Genomic DNA, 20,103 nt, shown 5'->3' on the forward strand with positions numbered 1-20,103 from the left:
AACTATTTGGAAGCCATTTTGGTTTGAAGATTTGAACTGCAAATTATCTCTGAAAATAAAACGATATCGATAGGTGTAAACTCGGTAAATACGCTACTTCCAATGGAATTCAATAGTAAGTTGCCCGCGAGCGGAAAATGTGAGGACTCAAAACGGTCAAACAGTAGAAGACGGACCCTAAGGACTGGGTGGCCTAGCTGATAATCATTATTCTCCTCTTTGTTTCTGCATCAAAAGTCCAAGGAGAGAATTTTTCTTTTTGGCAATTCTTAAATTACTTGATTGCTTCGTCTTCTAATCTTTGGTAGTCTTTGAAATTTCAAACGTACTTCAATACTTCAAACGTGAGCTTCCAATTTTCTTTATATTTAGCGCACATTGTACTAGTGTTATCGGCATCATATGGGGAGGCTTTGATGATTGATAACAAGCTTTTTGCCACCGTAACTGTTATATTCTATTGTATTATTTATATTCTAGTGATCTAATCGACAGGGGCTCGTCTATTATAAATTGCACTTTTCTACCATTTTCTGGTTCGATGTTTGCCTAATTCCACTATGTAGTAAAGAGTTTTATCTCGTGCTCATTATGAACCTTGTTATACCCAAAATTCTTCCAACAAATCATAAGCGTGGTCAATCTGGCTAGTGCTCTTTCTCGGTACATATATATATGTATTTCTATACAATGTGCACGAATGTGGCGCCACTAGTAACTAATAAAAAAAAAGGAAAATGTCTATTTATGTACAGATTGTAAATAAAAGTGTATCTGTAACTATGGTAAGCTTATGCCCTAACAGCATACTTGAACTACACTCCTGTTAACACTGAAGATCATTTACAATTTCGATTGATTTACAGATCCTATTCAAGCCTCCAGAGTGTAGCATTGGTAAACCAACGTAAATAGGCAAAATTAAGCTGGATAAGGCAGCAGCGATCTCCCTAAATGATTCACCTATCATGCGCTATGCGCAAGTATCCTACTATCTTCAACAGATATTTTCACTGGCAGAGGATTCGCAGAGCCAGCTCAAACCTATGTCCCTTGATGTGCCTTCATCTAGGCTCATCCCGTGAATCATCAGGCTACAAACATCGAACTGCCTACGACCAGCCCATCAAATAGCTTTGTTTTGTGTCACGCTGCGAACGTTGACTGTAATTTCTCTGCGTGAAAATCTCGGAAATATTTTGAGCGGTCTTTCATGCTGAGGTTGTGCTTTGAGCGTGCTGTGATAGATACGGCCAAATACACGGACGCAGTAACGGCATTTATAAGTCTATCAATCAACCGTTCATCTGTCGGGTGTGATTATATAGAAAAAAAAAAACAAACGAATTGGTCGTTAGGACTTCCGGAGTCTCAACTGGCTTGTAGGGTAGCTCGACTCAGCGTCTCAAAGCTGCTGATTTGTTGTTTCAGTACAGCCTTCAATTTCGGTACATTGTCGTAGTTATTCAACGTGTCGAAGCTGCCCCGTTTCTGTTGGTCGCTATCGGTACTGTGATGCGCTTTCTATCATGCTATACGTAGTCGTCCCGATTCTCGGCATCTTGATTAAGGGCGACCTTTGTACGGTCCGAGGATTAGGTGCTTCTTCATGTTTCTACAAGCAGCAAAGCTTTCGGTGACAGCATCAACCGGATTAACAATCAAAAGACGGAACCTCTCATCCAATAGACGTGGTAGCTCACTAAAGCAAATGATTACTTAATTAATGAAATATCAATGATCGGTTTACGTAAATTTAACTGTGTTATGTGCTATCATAAACGAAACTATGTAAGATGCACGAAGAGCAGCAGGGTATGGTTGGTACTGTTGTACTTGAGCAATCTGGTGATTTGAGTTCGGTTTGCTTCTAGTGTCGTAACTCGCAGGTTATCAACCAACATAGCTTTAGGCCATTTTCAGACAACAAAAGATTTAGGTACGGCAAAGCATTTTGGTGTGGGGCCTGTTCGTATCGTAAGCCATCCTTCATGCAAACAAGTCTCATAGAAGATTAACACGAACAGCTCCGGAATGGCGAATAGGATTCATACGACAATGTTTAAACAGCCTAATAGCAACGTTTTTAGCCGAAACTCTGTGTGCTTTCCTACGAAGTATTGCAGCGGGTCGCGTTCGGCTCCTATGAGAGCCTATTTGAACGGGTGGCCTGCGCCGTTTTGGGTCGGCTGTAGGATCGACAGGCACCTATTAGGACCCAGCCGTGGAGTTCCTCATTGTCCTACAACTCTCCGTCACGGTCTAGTTACCGAGTAGCATACGATTCGAAGCTTCAGACGACTGATTCTAAGTTTAAACCATCATCGGCAGTGGTTTACGCTCACATCACAAAGGATATTTGGTGGTCAACGGTCAGATGCACGAAGCATTAGTAGATCCAATTGGCTGTGCGTTCTTTCGAACAATTTGGACAAACGATATATTTCTTGAGCTTTCTCGAGGGTTGCTGATCTGGCGCAACAACTTCGCGTATGGAATGGACCTACTAACATAATATACCCGTATCGTAAGCAATCGACTTCTACATGGCCTTAATTAAATATAATTGCAGCATATAAACGCACTTTTACGAAGGCTTCCCAGTCGTATTAACAGTGTTTGGCTCAACCTTAAAATGTATTTAGCCAGGTGTATTTTTTGAGCTACGTAAAGGCGTCGAAAAAAGATCGTAGTCGTTTGAAATATCCGTAACAAATAACTCTTACACTCTTTTTTTTTCGAAATTATAAGAACGGCATATGCGTCTCGAGAATTAGCTAACTCCCGCTCTTTCTGATACGTGCCACCTCTTCGTACAGTGTCAGGGTTAACCAGATTGGAATCGACTGCAGGATCTTCTTTTAGCGTTAAGTCAGATCGAATCCAATATAGGGATCATGTGTGAGCCGGAGAACTAAAACAGTACCTTTTGTTCGCGCATAGGGCAATAGCAGTCTGTTCTTTAAGTATTCACGTCTAGCAGGAAATACAATAAACACCCATGAAGTGTGTCATACACATTAAAAAAACGTGGCCAAATTGCTGAGGAAGCACTAAAACAGTTATTGTGATTAGACTCTTAGTACACGAACGAATGGACGAACTCGACACGTTTCAACACGTCGCTGTATATAATCAAAGAAACAAGTCAATAATGAAAGGTACGAGTTGACAACAACAAACCAATGACCTAGTCCTTTATATTCGATATATATATATATATATATGCTCGAGCTGTCAAGTGTCTGCCATTTGCTTGAACAACCCGCGTTCGCTTATTATGTTAAATTATCAAACTACCGCAAAAAACGTATCGGGGACACAAACGGTGTTACGGCACAAGTTAGCCAGGCAGTTTGCCCGAGGCAGCCAGAAAAACAAACATCTCAACTTAATTCCTGTTATTAATGTTCCTTTTGTTGCTAAAGTTAGTTTTAATATCACCTCAATTGTGAGAAGCGGCGAGAGAGAGACAGAGGGGGAGAGATGTGTGTGTGTGTCTCAGTGTGTGTGTGTGTGTGTGTATGTGTGTGTTTCTCAGTGGGTATGTGAGTATGTTTCTCAGTGTGTGCGTGTGTGAGTGAGTGTGTGTGTGTGTCTGTGGGTGTGAGTGTAAGTGTGTGAGTGAGTGTGTGTGTGAATCTGTGTTTGTGTGTGTGTGTGTGTGTGTGTGTGTGAGAGAGAGAGAGAGAGAGAGAGAGAAAGCGAGAGAGAGCGAGCAAAAGCAAACAAATCGTTCCAATCATTATAACAACTATAATATCGCGTTACGCAAAATGTGTACGGTCGCTGGAGAAGGATATTAAGCTATTACATGTAATAATAGAAGTGCCATTATGAATGTGAGCCGTTTCCGCATGCTTTATCGCTAGTTAACTAGGGTAGATACGCATTATACATATATATATGTACGTTAAAATGCTAGCTTGATTTTTCTCTAAAAAATAATGCGTCGATTCATCGAACGATACGATGAATCGTTAAAAGGTCTATATTTATTTACTATATATAATAGTATCCATATTATTAGGCCTAAATTCATAAAGTACGTAGAACCTTTTTTTTGTAACTGCAGTGGAAGCTATAGAGGCCTAATATAGTATGATACATTTGGGTAGATTTGAATGTGTTGAAACTATGGCTAGTCTATGTATATAAACGTGATTCAAAGGCAAAGACGTTGAAAGTTTACTCCTATAATTACAATAACATTGCTGCGCTAAAATTGTAATACAGCAAAACGGGAAGGCGAATATTAATACACACAATTTTATTATTTTTGCAATTTGTTTTTATGATTTGAGCTTTCACACTAATATTTTTTGTTTGCTTTTCAAAACAACTTTTATTTTTAGAAAGCCGCTCAGAAAAGACCTTGTATTGGGCCGCGTGTCATCAGTTCTCTACAGGTACTTGTTTTGTTCCAGTGCCGCAATTAGGTAGCGTCTCAACGTAAAGGCAACAATTTGAATCATAAGCAGTTACAGATGCTGTTACAATGGAAAGATAGATCGCAATAAAGAGACGAGAAACGCAATAGAAAATAAATATCGCGATAACAAACACAAGTTCTGATACGCCGGAACTACTTCCGATTGGGCCATGCAAGAAGAATAGGGCAAAGACGAACAGCTGTTGTGCTACGTTCTTATGTGCTCTCAAGTAGTCTTGAAGCCTTAAGCTCATACCCTATCGATGACGGAAAGCCTTCGAGGAATCGGCAAGATTGTTTAAAAGTTCGTATTTAGTAACGTAACAGTGTACAAACCACTCATAATGTTCGACTCCCTTGAGCTGAGACACAGATGCCAATGGTACAGCATGAGATTCCCCTTACGACAACGTCAAGGTTTGCGCAGATGATACACTTCGGTTTGTTCGCTTGTCACTAAATGTTTCTCAATTTCAACAAACTGCTGTAGAATTTTTCGTAAACTGATAGTCCTTCGATACTCATATAAGTGTATTAGCTACATTCTGAGCATCAACACTTCAGTATTGTCTCTAACATCTTCACATATCTAACTGTGGGGACAAAGTTACCTAGTCAGGCTTCCTTGTAGCACATTCACGGATTACTACTACTAATAATGGAAGTACTATTTATATGTGCGTACGTATACCATCTCTCATCAAGTAAAAGATAGGTGAATCTGTTAAGGCGTGAATATCTGATAGGACCCGGCAGCATAATCGATGCCTCTAAATAACAAAAAAAAAACTTCTCTACACAAGTTAGCCCCTTGTTCCCATGTCTCCATTTCCCTTTTCCATTCGATCCAGACAGCAGCGAGCGCTGAGACGATTAGCAAGTGAATAGCGGAACATTGTTTGTTTTCTCTGTTCAAGCTTGTTCCTGCCGAATAAAGTGGTCTCCGGCACAGTCTGGATCTGTTCGCAGCGTAGCCATAGATAGCCGGCGGCGTCACGTCGAGCAAAGCACAGGTAGGTTGTCTGTTGCATAATTATACACGTCGAACACAACTTACGGATGGGTGGCGGCAGCTGTTGCAGTAGAAGCTCGCGGATAAAGCATTCGTTACAAAAAGTGAAAGTCACTTCACTCAAATAAGCACAACAAGAATACAATTCATAGGCCAAAGTGCCTTTGTTAGGTCAATTTAATAACATCTCAACATCTATTGCAATATGTCAAAGTTTCACGTACGTACGTACGTACGAGATATACACGCGCAAGCATAGAAAATTCACCTAAACGCAGTACACAACAAAACACATGTTTTTTTTTTTGGCATCGACCATATTGCGCGACTGGAGCAGAGGGTGTTTCTATTTCCCGATCGCACAGTATTTTGTGTAGGAAAACTGGGTCTTTTTTCTTTATTATTATTATAAGTAAGTTCAGTTTGAATGTGCTATATAAGAATAGTGGTTCACCGATAAATACTTGTTTTATTGGGACGTTCAAGGAGTTTTGCAACGCCTAACGGGTAAATTTCAATATAATGCATCTTTTCGGCCGTCATTTATCAAAACACCCTTGAGGAAGTTCAACTTCGAGAACGGGTACGCCTGTTGACGTCTATAGCTAGGCTACCGGGTTTTTTTGGCATAGTCTTTTGGCTATCGCTTCAACACAACAATACATCTATGAGGGTATGTAATAATAAATAATGCAAGAGTTAGAGAAGACGCATAGTAAATACATTATGATAAAAGACAAGGATGAAAGAATCCAGGAAATAAATTAATTACCAATGTACAAGATGAGGTAGAAAGCTATTTTGGAACATAAAATTTATAGGGTAGTAAAACATTAATCTGGCGACATTTATCAACATACGTATTTTAACAAAATATTTTAGGACATCGAAAAAGAGTACTTTTGCAGCAAACATATGTCTCGAATTTTCAATAGTACTGGTACATCCCGTGAGAAAAGCCTCTATCTGCACGCGCATTCATATATAATTCTAGTTGTAGCCCGGTAGCACAACGTACATGGGCATCAAGAAGAAAAATGTCTGTTAATTGCCTCGATGATATGAACCCTTTGAGTGGTTTTTTGTGAAGAAACCCAGGCGTGAGACATGCGATACAGTATGCATTAGATAGCTGAGGTGTAGCACCACGGGAGAATTATATGAATCTATTACATGGTTGTCAGCCATCGGATAGCGTTGTCGTTTCTGTTAGAGTTTTGGGTGAGAAGTCTTAAGGGGGACGACTGGAAAAGAAAGTGACATTAAGGACAACGAGATGTTTGAAAAAAGGCATTTCGACGTTTTTATACACATGCAAGCCGTTCTGTTCTTTCAGCTAAATAGAAAGCCGTCCAATCAGTAGAACGAGACGAAATGGTATATACATTCAAAAGAATATATATATATATATATATACACAAAGCATGTATACGTATCTACATACATACATCAAACACAACGATATTATGGAGAAGGCAAGCAGAAACAGCAGTACTAAGCTATGATTAAGGGGGCCATAGGGCCGAGGATAAAACGGTTCATTACTATAACATAGTTGTGACATCTTCTCTGCCTAGAATTGAACGTTTTTATTTAGATTATTAACGTAATAATATTATACGTTAATTAATTAGCTTAATATTATTACGTTATTATTATTTACATAATTTCAAAGTGGTATGTAGGCTCTAGCTCGAATTTACGTAATTTCTAAAATATAAATAGAACAAAAAAACGCTCATACCTATATAAAAGCGTTCGTTATCGGGAAGTTTTTCAGATCTTTAATAGATAACCTGACTGAATCATAAATGTTGACTTGAATCGGTACTAACGCTTCTTGTATCGTCCGTGTTTTCTATCTAAGCAGATATCTGCAGCAGATAAGCTTTATTTGAGGTCATAATAAACTTAAACCTTCTTATCTTGTTGTCAAAAGCATAGTGGCACAGACACTCACGCATGCGCCCTATACACTCAGGAGCACTCATAGATCCAGACACCCATATGCATATGGTCTATGTACAATATATATAGTGGTCTGCGATCGCTTTGTATAACTGGCGTTGGACTGCGCTCGTTGGTAAATATGAGTCGTCCTATTCCTGGGTGGTCTCAACTACCGAATAGGGTCCACTATTTAGGTTTAGGAATAAAGACTGCCCAGGAAAGGAGAATTGGCAGTGTGAGGAAGAAGAAGCTCACATCTCGCCGTTTCTTTTTTCACCGAGGCGACAGGGACTCTGCCACTTCTGCTGTCGCTGTGGCTGCTGACGATTCATCTCCGCCATATTCTCTTTGGATATTTGGATTTCCCTATAGGCTATCGCCCCTTGCCTGGTGGGCTGCGACTTGTCACTGAAAGTCTGGGCTGTCCAGCAACGCCTAACGGAACTCTCGGTGGGTGGCCGAATAGCGTAGTCCTGCACACAAAATAGGAAAGAACTTGCTGGTCTCTGAACCTTGGATTGCAGCACAGGCTAAGCTTGGCCTATACAGGTTTGCACTGAATTTATGCTCTGAAGTAACGGCGCACTGGTCAAACGAATGAACGGCATTGAGCTTCTCTCAGCCGTCCGTTTGCCTGTCTCGCTCGAGTAGGCTGCCAGGATCCGCTAGCTCTCTTCAGGGTCTCTTTCTTCGAGTAAAAGGCGCTGCTGCCCCTTATCCGCGCGAATATGCGGACCCCGCTTCCCAGCTTCTACGGCCTGCTTTCGCTACGAAACGATTTTCTCAAGCCTAAAGGATGGCATGAAAAGAAGACGCTCTCAGGGACCTTAAAATGTTCTCTGAAACCTATCTCAGTTGGTTCTCGCGTCAAGCATACACAGACACATAAATGTTTCCCTCCAGACGCCCGTCTTTCCATACAACCCTGTCTTGTATGCCATTCCCTAGTACTTTCCTGAGCGCCCCGCATTCCTTTGGGTGCTGGTGCTATCCCTGCTCCTGTCGCGCCTTTATAAAAGAACCATCCATATCGGAGAAAGAAGAATCCATCCAAATTCCAATGCCCCCAATTCGTTTTCGACGTTCATCCCTATCCGCGACCCTGCTTCTTTGATCCTAGCCTTGTGACCTCGTTCAACTCCTTGGCGTCTCCAAAGACCGACCCTTGCTTTTTCTCGAACGATGAACAGCAAGCAGCAAGGAAGAGCGAAGGCGGTGGCCGCTGCCCCCGTTTTCGCTTGTAGACTCGACTTCGCATCTGGTGCCACTGTTATTCCCTACAAAAGTCTCGATCTGACCGTTTAGCCATCGGTGGCGCGACGATTGAGCCGGTGAACGGCTAAGTCAGCGGTGAATAACAAGTAAGCGCATCAGAATCAAATAGCAAACCCATTAGCGGGCCGGCGCGCAATCAACGTAACAAGCCAAGCACGAGGCTTGTAACTAGCTAGCAAGGCATTCCCCTAACCTACGCCAACGGAAAGGGTTGTTTGGGAGCGTCAAGGGGAAATGAAAGTGGATAGAATAAACGCAAGTAGACAGAAATCAAACGGAGCATGTTATGACCGAGAAAGAATTCTATTTCCCTCATGCCGCTACAAGGGGAGCGAAGCCGAGTAGGAACAGGGGAAAGACTGTACGACCCAGAAAAATCAGTGCGAGCATTATACTAGCACATAGGTTGCCTGCTTGCACCAAGCGGAGGCCATCATAGTCGCTTGTTACATTATCATAGTTATATGCGAAAGTTCTTTGTGTAGCAACGTATAGAGAACAACAAAAATTGGGGGAAATACAGCATCGAAATGAAAGTTTTCGGCTCGTCGCCGCTGGGCAACCAATAGCCATAAAGTTTTCTCTAAATTTTCGCTGACGTTACAACAATTAACGTTAATCTGACCTTTTTGTAAAAATTGATTTTCTACTTATCGAGTGGCTGGGGTGAATAATTTCGCTAGAAGTTCTCAAAAAAGCTGACCAGTAAAATTACACAGGTGCAGTTATGTAAGAAAACAGCGATTGAAAAAAACGTAATTATTAGCTAGCGAAAGCAGCATTACGTGATACAGTAATTTACGATAACGTTGTTTCGACCTACCTAGAAAGGCAGGTTTGTTGTTATACTTCATTTTGGCGCCGTCATCGTGCCGACAAAAAGTGATTAGTGATGCTAATAAGCGCGTTAATAGCACATATAGTTGTAAGATAATTACTGCTTCTAATGTTCCACTATTCAGTACTTATTCGCTTCGTAGGGCACTATAGGTTCGTGAAATATATATATGAAAGACCTAAAAACCTTCTGCCAGTGTCCGGCCACCGCCGCTGCCTGCTCTCACTCGAATTGCCCCCGTGTAAAAAGATAGGCTGGCTCGTACACATCCGCAAGTACTAGACACGTCCTGATGTCTACACTTACGGACATCATACGCAAAAGTCTGTATACTTATACTATGCAACAGTATCTTTCATGTGGGCAAAAATATCGACGCGCCTGGCAACTATATACCTCATCGCAATGTGTGTGTACCTATTACTTTTTACTATTGGTAATACTATAACAATTAATAATATAATAATATGCGACTAGCAATAGTGGGAAAAAGAACTGCGACAAAGAAGTTACATTCGATCATTCAAATTGTTCGGCTGACTTCGAAATCCTGTCCCGCAGACCTACAAATCTATTTTATATAGGAACGCGCACCCAAAGGCACCGTTTCGATAAAAACAAACCATAAGCAATATTGTGCGAGTCAATCAATACTTTTAACAGCTAGTTGGAATGTTTACATAGTATGCAATGGCATTTAAACGCCTGCTCGACGCTTTACGCCTCTTGTAAGCACGGGACCAACGTGGACCGTTCGTATGGCCCATCAGCGTCACTGATTCATCCGTAGAGCAACAACTAGGGCCGTAGTCTTCATCGACAGCTGAACGATTCGTGTTATCGGCCGAAACGAGATTGGCCGTCAGAAACCGTCCACCTCACATAAGGGAATTTGTCTCAGCTAAAATAGCAGCCAGACGGGACTTTGGCGGATGTCCGGCAAAAAGTACCTCGTTTTATTACAATCTGCACTTGTTCAAATGAAACACACCATACGATGCGTGCGTCGTTTATGTACTATTCCCGTCTTTGTCTTGGGTGAGGAATGTTTTTTTTCTTTGCGAGAAAAGTGGATTCTGCTGCAGCATATACTCCTCGTACATTCCGACGTTCAGTTGGTTGGTGTTCTGGTATCCAGCAGCTGTGCGGAATCGACTTTGATTAGGACACTGCGAACGATCTTTTCTTCGAATGGCAACGTTCATCCCAGCGCCTAGTGCGTATCCACTACAAAGGCATCTATAGGTATTCGCTATGGAAAAACCTTTGTAACAAGCATCAATGTTTTTAGAAAGTGACTGCATGAAATCGTAACGGTGCTCGTAGATATTTTTTAATACTTCACTGTACAATACCCATAATGCCACCCATTACTAATGTATAGTCAGCGTGCTGACGGAGTTTAGCAAGGCCTTTTTTCTTTTTAGTAGAAATTGCTACTTTATCGCATAGTGAACATGCTGACGTTTACTATAATTAACAATGCGCAACGTATAGGGCTTCGGTAAGCGTCCGCTAGCGTGATTTTAATTTATCGCTACTCGGTTAGTACACCATTAATCATAGCCGTTTGCTACGCTCCCTGGTTTTACACAGGTCCATCATGACCTAGGTCATCATTATCTACAGGTTCTAAATGGTCGCTTATGGTGTGCCATTACTATCGTTATGTATATAAATAGACTATCAGGCTTCGTTACAGTTCGAACTATTTTATGCAAGTAAGGCTCAAGTCCAGATATCGATTAAAACTTTCCATTTGTCAAAAAAAAATTTTTACGTATTACAACAACGTAGCGGTTCTTTATCGTGGTAACAGGCAATATTTATGCTTCGAACAAGTACGATTCAATGGAGTACATTGAATGCTTTATATAAATAAATACAGACGATATGAATTAACAAAATAAAAAAGACCAGAGACTTTCGCCGTCTCGTTGACCTCTTCTTATACGTGCGTACTCGCTGTTCGTTGAAGTCCCGTCGTCCACATATATTACACAACATTATTATTGAATATGAACGATAGATACGTTCGAACCTTAGTACATCGTTTTTGATTTTCAGTTAACTATTACTTTTGGCATGAACACACAGCAGATATGCTTAGCTTCGTTAAAAACCCTTTCCGGATCGAGGTAGATGAATTGTGATGACCTTTACTTCTAAAATCTCGTATCACGTAGGTCGGTAAAGGTACGGACCAGCGGCCTGACGCAATGACCTTTGCAGACTCCATCGAATCTTGAAGTAGAGATGATAAAGCTAAGCAGCTACCTGCCAGCCCACCTACTTAACTAGGGCGGGTGCTTCTGATACCAACATGGTACACTGTCGTCCTATGATTGTACGCAGGTGGCTTACTTTCCTCGGGGACGGAAAATTATCTACTCTAACTGCCAATACCTACTTTTTCCTCGGCACGTTCTATTGGCGTTTCAGTATACCATGCGTGATATGCGAACAATGCCAGTCTACGATCGTAGAGTAAGCGGTCTTACTCTCGAGTCATTGACTCAATAATGCCTGGGATTCGGTCGTCGCGCTGTGAATATGTATCGTGCGACCATGTTTCAACCAATTAAAATAATTCACATGAGGACACTACCGACTCGCCTTCAAGTGCCCGCTCTTTGCAGATAAAGCCAAAAGGCTTTTCTAGTATAGCCCATAACGAAAAGAAAAAAAAAAAAAACGGAACATACCGCCAAATGTAGTTAGTTATACACAAAATGACTGAGTACGTGGTCGGTCTTTATAGTGCAAGGGACGATTGCCAAAAAGCCCTCTTCAAGGGCGCCTATTCCACGCCGTTAGCGATTGTCCAAGTTATTTTATCATCTGTGTAGCTTCACTGTACAGACCATAAACATAAGTCATTCTTCTACATAAAAAAAATGCCGCTTAAAAATATTCGTGGTGTCGCTTTGAATACAGCTTGTACTGACCATAACATCTGAGATGTTTTTCTGTAGCGGACGAATCTAGCGGAATCGTTGTCTCATTGTTGTGTCGACGCAATCATTCAGACCAGTGAAAACAACAGTATTTCGAAACCACTGTCAAAGTTGCCTCCTTGCTAGACTCTGTTTGTGAACTATAATCACCATTTTACGAGAAATGAAAGAGCCTAAAGAATCTGAGAGACCGTGCATGCCCGGTGCAATGCGGATCCGGACAACCAGTCCTTACAGGGGTGTGCGAGTGCATGCATAAACTATAGGACGACATTGGGCCTAATATGTCTTATAGCATGATTTAAAGGTCTGCTAGTCTCTACCCGCAAGCTTCGTCCTTTTGACATTTCGTACTCTCTCTCTCTCTCTCTCAGAGTTTGCTCTCTCGTCCCGTGACATTGTCACTGTTCGCCTTGCTGCCCAGTGGCCGCTGGGGTAAAGCTTATCCAAGTACGGTTCCTATTACGTGCTAATGCAGAACACTTCTTCCTCAAGTAAAAAAGCTTTTCCAAAGCGGCTTGTGTCAGTAAAACGCACAAACACAAATAGAGCATTAGTATTATAATGCTATTATTCAACGCAAGATATGTGCGTTCACACGTGGCATAGCAGTCCTCTCAAATGTAGGAGTGTTTCAATGACACACGAACAGCCACTTAATCCATGGGGCGATCAACGATAGTTGTTTTACCGAGAAAAAAGATGTCCACAATTGAGCTAGGGTACACAAGTAGACGTATCGCTTCGTGCCCCTCTCTAATCAGCAGATGCGGAGAGATAATTTAGCAGACTCTGAGGAAAGCGGCAAGGCAGACAGGCAGAATGGGTGCGCGGGACCTTATTTTAGTGTAAAACGAAGTGACGCCTTAGGGCATCCCTTTCCTCTATGTTACGCCTTTCCGTTTGCGTCAAATATATACGCAGGTATCTTAGCAAAAGTGTATAAACGTAGCTAAAAGTATGACCCGTTATAATAAACACTGGGTATTGGTAGCAGCGATATACAAAGGTGAATAGAAATGGATAGAGGCGCATCGAAAAGTTAAACAGTGCGAAGAAATTGCATGTAGAACGACTGTTACCGTGGGCCGTGTGTACACAGCAAGCAGTTCTATTGATAATCTTCTCACCTTCGGCAAATCCTGCCAATATTAGCATAAAGTTCAGCACTGCATACGGAAACGCCTAAGTCCGACCGTTTTCGGCCATATTAAAAATATGGCTTTAATTAATTTAATGGCTAAAATTAATAGCATTTTTTTCATATGCCTCAGAAGATGGAAGTTCATAGTCTCGGTAGAAAGTCTGTATTATACGAACACGTTAAGTACTAGCTGGTTTCTGCTCAAGTTCCGCAAGTTTCCGACGAGTTTGATGCTTTGTTTCAAAAAGAGCGGATTTTTTTTCGGCAGCGAGTGAGCAGACGCCTGCTACAGCAAACAAAGCTGATCACTATTTCAATCCTTCACCCTGTACATAAACTAGCGCGCTCTAACGAAAACTATCGCTTTCGTGAACGTACGTGATAATTTACTGTAGGCCTAGCTACAAATCGTCTATACAAAAAGCAGCCTACTAAAGCTTTAATTCAATCTCAAGTTAAAACTAATTATCAGAATGGTGCTTTTCGTCAATTCAGCTCCAGATACTGAGTTAGCACAAACGGAACAAACCGGTTATAAGGAGAATGGCCTACTTAGTCCTCTTTACCTCTAACTCTCGCAACGATCGAACTAATATTTCCCTGATAAATCAGCACTACCCACATTGAAGGTGCTGGTCTAACACACGTATACATATGTAGGTGTATCGAACGCAGTATCTTTTCTAGTGTCAACTTCTCAAGAAAATCTATATTAGGATCGCACTGTGTTGGAGTCTTTGGAGAATGCTTCACGAAGTAAAATTGAATCATAAACAAAAGTGTTCAAAAACGATAGAAGAAAGTCCGTAAAATATACCTTCTAATGAATATCAATAAGCCAAATTTATAATGATATTACTGCCCATTCGGACATATGCACTGCGTACTGCAAGATCGTTGCGTGTCGACCACTTTTCCCGTTAACAAACACCCATTAAAAAGGAACGTAGGGTTGATTGGAGACACAGACGCAGCTAGTTTCTGCAACACCTTTTCGTAAGAGAAGGGATGGTTTGCGCCGAATTCATAATCACAATCAATACCTACCTGCGAAAACACGTATTACATTATGTGGTAGGTCATATGTATGAGATACTGCGTAACTCAGCCATTTCTCTATATAGAGCTTGTTTTCCCTTTTTGACTAGATTTCTGTTCGGACATCAAAGCGTTGTGGCACCTGTGAATATCTAGTAAAGCTCATGCCGTTCAGCCTGCACATCCGCTGCAAATTCTACGCTTATTTTTCTCTTTATTTATACAAGCGAAAGGACAAACACAGGTCTAAACCATAATTCGTCTTATATAACCTATCCTAGGTTGCAAACTATCTCGAAGATTTGTAATATTTGGCTGTTGACAGCTGACTTCTAGCAACTTGACAGCCTGTGAATCCTACAACCTATTCGTCCTTCGTCAAACTCTGACAAAGCGCAGTTTTTACATATTGTATTTAACATTATGCTGATCATCAGCTTATCTACGATTCATTAAAGGCTACAGACTATGGTTCTTTATATTACAACGTCTTATCGTACTCATGAAAACTTCGCCATTGAATCAATCGTATGAACGGCGTTCGTGAGTAACCTCGAGTTCAAATTGAGTAGTAGGGTTGTCCTACTGTATGACAAAATACATAGTATTCTTTAATTATGGAGCTATGCCTTTTACACGGAGATTTCGTCTCTCCTGTTTGCAAAACCGTTTCCTTGTTGTAAAAACAGTTTTAGTCCTGTTGCGAGTATTATAGGCGTAAGGACTTCTCGTGTGTAGATATAACGCTGTTGCGACTCGACCGGCTGGATTGTTCATCACGCAGTGAAACAGGTCGTAGCGATAGAAAGTAAGCTTTGCCAGGTGCCGAAAGTGACAGATTACTTCCCAACTGTGTCAGTTTCATGTGTCTAAAAAGGGTAAGATACCGACAAACAGCTTTATATGTTACGCTGAAAAAACAAAGCTCATGAAAAGAACAGGCTAAAGAAGGTTCATTTTGAGCTTTGAAATGGACGAGGTAATCGGACCACATGCGCAGGCACAGACTATGGTTAAGTGCTACGCGGTACACTTTGTACCAGTTGTTGACAAACCGCTCAAGAATCTCTCGTTCTTAGAAACGGTCATAAAGTGTCACAGTCATTAGCGCAAAATTCAGTCACAAGGAAAAAAAACTGTCCTCATTCTTTCTGTGCGCTTCTAGAGTAGTACCTCAGGAAACTAGACCGACGTTTTAGTTTCATTTAGATGCAACTCTGATTATTTCTCAAAGAAATTATCGATCCTTCTGAGAAGCATAATCAGAGGAGTCGCCGTGCAAAGCTTCACCATATGACACGAACCTACATATAGCGTTACTACTAGTTTTCTTCGCAACTTTCTACGCTAGTGACTACTGGCCGTTCTGGAATCCATGGATCTCAGACCTTTGGCACAACGGCTTTAAACTATAGTTCCTTTGGCTTGAGTACTTACCGATTGTGCTACTAAATATATCTCACTCAAAAGTTCTCTATTTCAACTTAGTATTTGTACGTTTGTGAATTAAAGGAAATCGAGGAGAATTGCCGATACGAGACGGGCTCATGTGGCCGAAGCCATGACTAGTGCTTGCATCGGTGCATTGCCTAAATTCATTGTTCATTGATGATATGTAGATGTCGTTGTTGTTTGCATATGTGAATTTCGTAAGCAGCACTGAGCTTTATCTCACTATGCTAACGACAAGAGTGGAAACATCAATAGAAAGTTGGGGGTTGATCATATCGCGCTGAGGAAATTCAGACGTCCTCTGATCGCGACCGTAACGATGAATGAATGCATCCTAATGCGTTGTGTGTATCAATGGACAGCTATGTCCAGATTATATATTTCACCCGTTGTTAGCAACAAACATATTACAAACTTCTCAGTTTCTCGTGCTTTTCTAGATTTTTCCGCTCTCAATACTTGCACCCCACATAGGCTTACAGACGTGAACATAGAGTGCTGTCGGCTTTACGAAACATATATACTAAATACACTTTTGTGTGCTAACAAACATCCATTTATCATAGATAATAGCAGTTAAATAATCTTTGTGCGCTTACTCACCTATGATAGAACTGCAATGGTCGGTATGGGACAGGTAGGATCGACTCTTCCGCAGCGAATTTTTAAACTATAGATAAACGGGCTATAACTGAGTAGGCGACGGACATTTCCTTCTTATGAACGACCATCGTAACTTGTGCGGTTGCCATTTTCTGACGATGTTCGCTGACGGTAACTCTTAACACGGGAACCGGGCTTCGAGCGAAATGACTATACTGCTTATTAGACACATAACACAAACTAAAAAATGGTAACAGAAAGCCATATTGAATTGTTCCAATAATCATTTCTTAAAAACTAACCAGAGTCCTATGACTGGAAATTTGCCATTGGTAATTACGAGTTGTCAACGATAGATGTATGTACATGCCTATAACGGAGAACGTCATAAGATGGTATCACGTTTAAAGATCATCGTATTTTTATGGTAGGCGACCTCATTATAAAAATTACTCAGGTTCGATTAGGACTCGAAAGAAAAAACGTGCTCAGGAAAAAGCTTCGCGGTCAGCGATTCTCATAAGGGGGTGCCTAATCTGACAGGGAAGAGATTTTTTCGCTAGCAGCTAACGTCCGTCAGTGGAATTCGCATTCACTACGACAATGTACAGATATTATTCCTAGGAACGTTACTTAATTGTGTAATGTTTTGGTCAGGTTGAAAGAGCTGGATACCTTTTTTGTAAAGTAATAATGTAATAGAAAAAAAAAAAACCTATTATAAGTCCTAAATAATTCGTAGCTGGTGCTTGAAAGCCAAACATTTCACCCAAATACGGTCCTGTTCCTTCAATTGGCTGAAGTGATACAGAGTTTCATTGCTCATAGCTGATTAATTAACCAACAAATGAATGGTACATAGAGACAAGGTACATGATCGAGATTTGGGCATGGGTACAGTCGCACTGTCTGTTTCGTCATTTACGTTTATGATTCTTACGGTACAAGAATGATATACGCTAGTCTGCACTATGATCTCACATTGTGACGATTCGAGGGCGTATCAAGCGTAACTGGTCCAGATTTCATCGTTACGTATCCAATGCCATTTATTATTACCGATCTTTCACCAACGCCAACCTAATTCCGAAGTATTTTCGCTGCACTTTCATACTTCCAAAAACTATGCATCTGTTAAACGTACGCTCATTTCGTGCACTCGTCTAAAGCACTGCTTAACATAAAATAGGTATGTTTCCAATTGAATTGTCACTCTTTCAGATACAAAAATACAAACAAACCTGTCTGGCCCAACAAATTTCTTATGCAGCTAAGACAAAGACTGAGTGCGTCTTCCTTTGCTTATATACGTATCATGTGAATAGAAACTCCGACCATTTCAGGCGGATACTAGCTTCGTTACTGAGCATGTATGATCGCCAGACCATCTACTGACGTAAGCATCTCTGGTATTGAGGTGGATCGGATAGGGTCTTATCGTTCAGAGTGGCAAAAAACTATTCAGATCGTATAGGAATGCTGGAAGCAATAAACAACTCCCGTATGCATTTCAGTGGGTAGCTAAGAACAAATTAATGTTTACACTCGATATTACAGTTGAGGATTGTTTCGCACAGAGCTCCCAGCATAAACAATGTATATCTATGTCCAATTTCAAATCTGGACCATCCTAAGTTCATATTCCGTAGAGCGGTACCCGTCCGCATATAAAGCATGTATGCTATGTTATTGGACTTAACGCGCAGCTGAACACATACAAGCATATGTACAGCTAATGAATAGTAGGTCAATGGTTGCCGTTTTGGCCTTGATTGATCGAAAGGCTTGAGCCTCTGAACTATTAAACGCTTCTTGTCCATCGTCACAACGACCCTTTAACTAAAGCGGCTTCATCTATAAATATCTATCACCATTATTATTATTGTGTGATCAATAGAGTAACATTCATTTTTTTTTTATAAAGTACAAACTGCTTGTGCTTGTTCATTAGCGCAGGTTGATAGCAGACGTTTATAGCCTAGGTAGAGGTATTAGAACGAGTGCCCGTTTTTTGCTTCGTCTAATCATCGTGATTTGTAATTACCTTTTCTCTAAAGTGAGTGAAACCTTTCTGGACAACTTACAGATACTTCAAGACATAGTGAAGTGGTTGTCGCTTTAGGTTAATTTTATACTAAGTATGTCAACGATTATTGATATACGACTTCAAGTTATTGTCGACTATGGCGAAGTTAATAGCTTTCTTTTTACTAAATAAACACATGTAGACTATCTACCACAACGAGTTAATGCGGACATTGGCACCAGAAAATACCGATCGCGACGCCTCTGTCTTAAATCTTTCACCAAGTAGCACGATAGTAGACCGTGGACGACATCGACTCATTTCCCCAATGAGGATACGCCAGCTTAGAAAAAGTCTGTTGTTACTAATGAAACGCTTCCGGTGGCAGAAGTGCATAGGCTAGTAGCGAACTCGCAGCACGATATGTTATAGACACGTAGGGCGTGCTTCTAATAGCTGCGCGTATTAAACTCTCCTATGTCGACTGTTTGATCGACAGAAGCGGTACTTCGAAAAAGCTTAGCTCATATCAACAACCTTAGCAGACAAGTCTGGCCTGACATACATATGGCAATGAAGCATGGCTGGAATATGCTTGTTTGCCACCAGATTAACATTGGTGTTTGCTTATTTCTGCTTTCCTAACGGTAACAGATGCTCACGCCATACAAGTAATTGATGATCCTTTCGCACTTTGCCTCAAAGAAGGGGGCAAGCACAGATAAAGAGATACGTGCTTTCAGAGCATTTCATGTGGGAAGCGTGTGAGAAAAAATGATGTAGCAAACATCAAAAACATCTATACAATGAAGTACGGTAGACGTTTGAGGTGGGTAGAAGGCAAGGTTTCTCGAGCCGATATAAAGTAATTTGTACAAAATAGCCTCACGCCAGCGTGGGAACCGTGCATTGGCTTGCTTAACAGTAATAATAGCTAATTTCGTTCTAGTCGTGTTGCTTGATAGCAGACGTATCCCGAAACGCTTCTGCCGTGACACTAAGGGACCATCGAGTATCCTTCAAGCTACACAAAATGAAAAATAACGTAGTTTTATAGAGTCGCCGAACGACTGGACACATAAATTAATAAAATATGACTGGCGGCAATGTTGTTTCTATTAGACCAAAGCTGCGTAACTTCTTTGATTATCCAAAATGAATTATATTTAATAGGTGAATTAACGAAAGTTTAAGTGTTTGACGTTCACAACGTTACGTTCTACGATGAAATGGGCGCGTGGCTTTAACTATTGAAGCACGAAGCACTTGATGCCACTGTCCAAAATCAATGTTATTCAGAACGTTGAAAAGCAACATATTTTTCAAGTAAGACCATGCAGAATACAGAATGTAGTACGCATACACAATTATACCGT

General features: G+C 41.0%; 2 long non-coding RNA genes across 10 annotated transcripts in view; one reads left to right on the forward strand and one right to left on the reverse strand.

The window, feature by feature from the left end:
- The window catches only part of LOC147758644 (uncharacterized), a 44,945-nt gene extending 25,648 nt beyond the window's left edge, over positions 1-19,297 (reverse strand). The window contains exons 1-2 of one of the 3 annotated variants that reach the window (XR_015327103.1): positions 16,702-19,286; positions 12,213-15,515 (exon numbers count right to left, since the gene is read on the reverse strand). This is a non-coding gene — a long non-coding RNA (uncharacterized LOC147758644). Of the gene's footprint in view, positions 1-12,212; positions 15,516-16,701 lie in introns of all 3 variants that reach the window. The other 2 variants (XR_015327106.1, XR_015327100.1) reach the window with 2 other exon arrangements.
- LOC111242791 (uncharacterized) overlaps positions 1-20,103 on the forward strand; it is a 31,802-nt gene that overhangs the window by 4,897 nt on the left and 6,802 nt on the right. For 4 of the 7 annotated variants that reach the window (XR_015327091.1, XR_015327086.1, XR_002670159.2 and 1 more), the window contains 2 exons: positions 4,356-4,409; positions 5,350-5,445. This is a non-coding gene — a long non-coding RNA (uncharacterized LOC111242791). Of the gene's footprint in view, positions 1-4,355; positions 4,410-5,349; positions 5,446-10,440; positions 10,724-15,412; positions 15,525-19,357; positions 19,557-20,103 lie in introns of those variants that run through there. The other 3 variants (XR_015327095.1, XR_015327092.1, XR_015327078.1) reach the window with 3 other exon arrangements.

The sequence above is a fragment of the Varroa destructor genome, unplaced genomic scaffold, assembly GCF_002443255.2.
Source record: "Varroa destructor unplaced genomic scaffold, Vdes_3.0 BEIS01000001.1, whole genome shotgun sequence".
NCBI lineage: Eukaryota > Metazoa > Arthropoda > Arachnida > Mesostigmata > Varroidae > Varroa > Varroa destructor.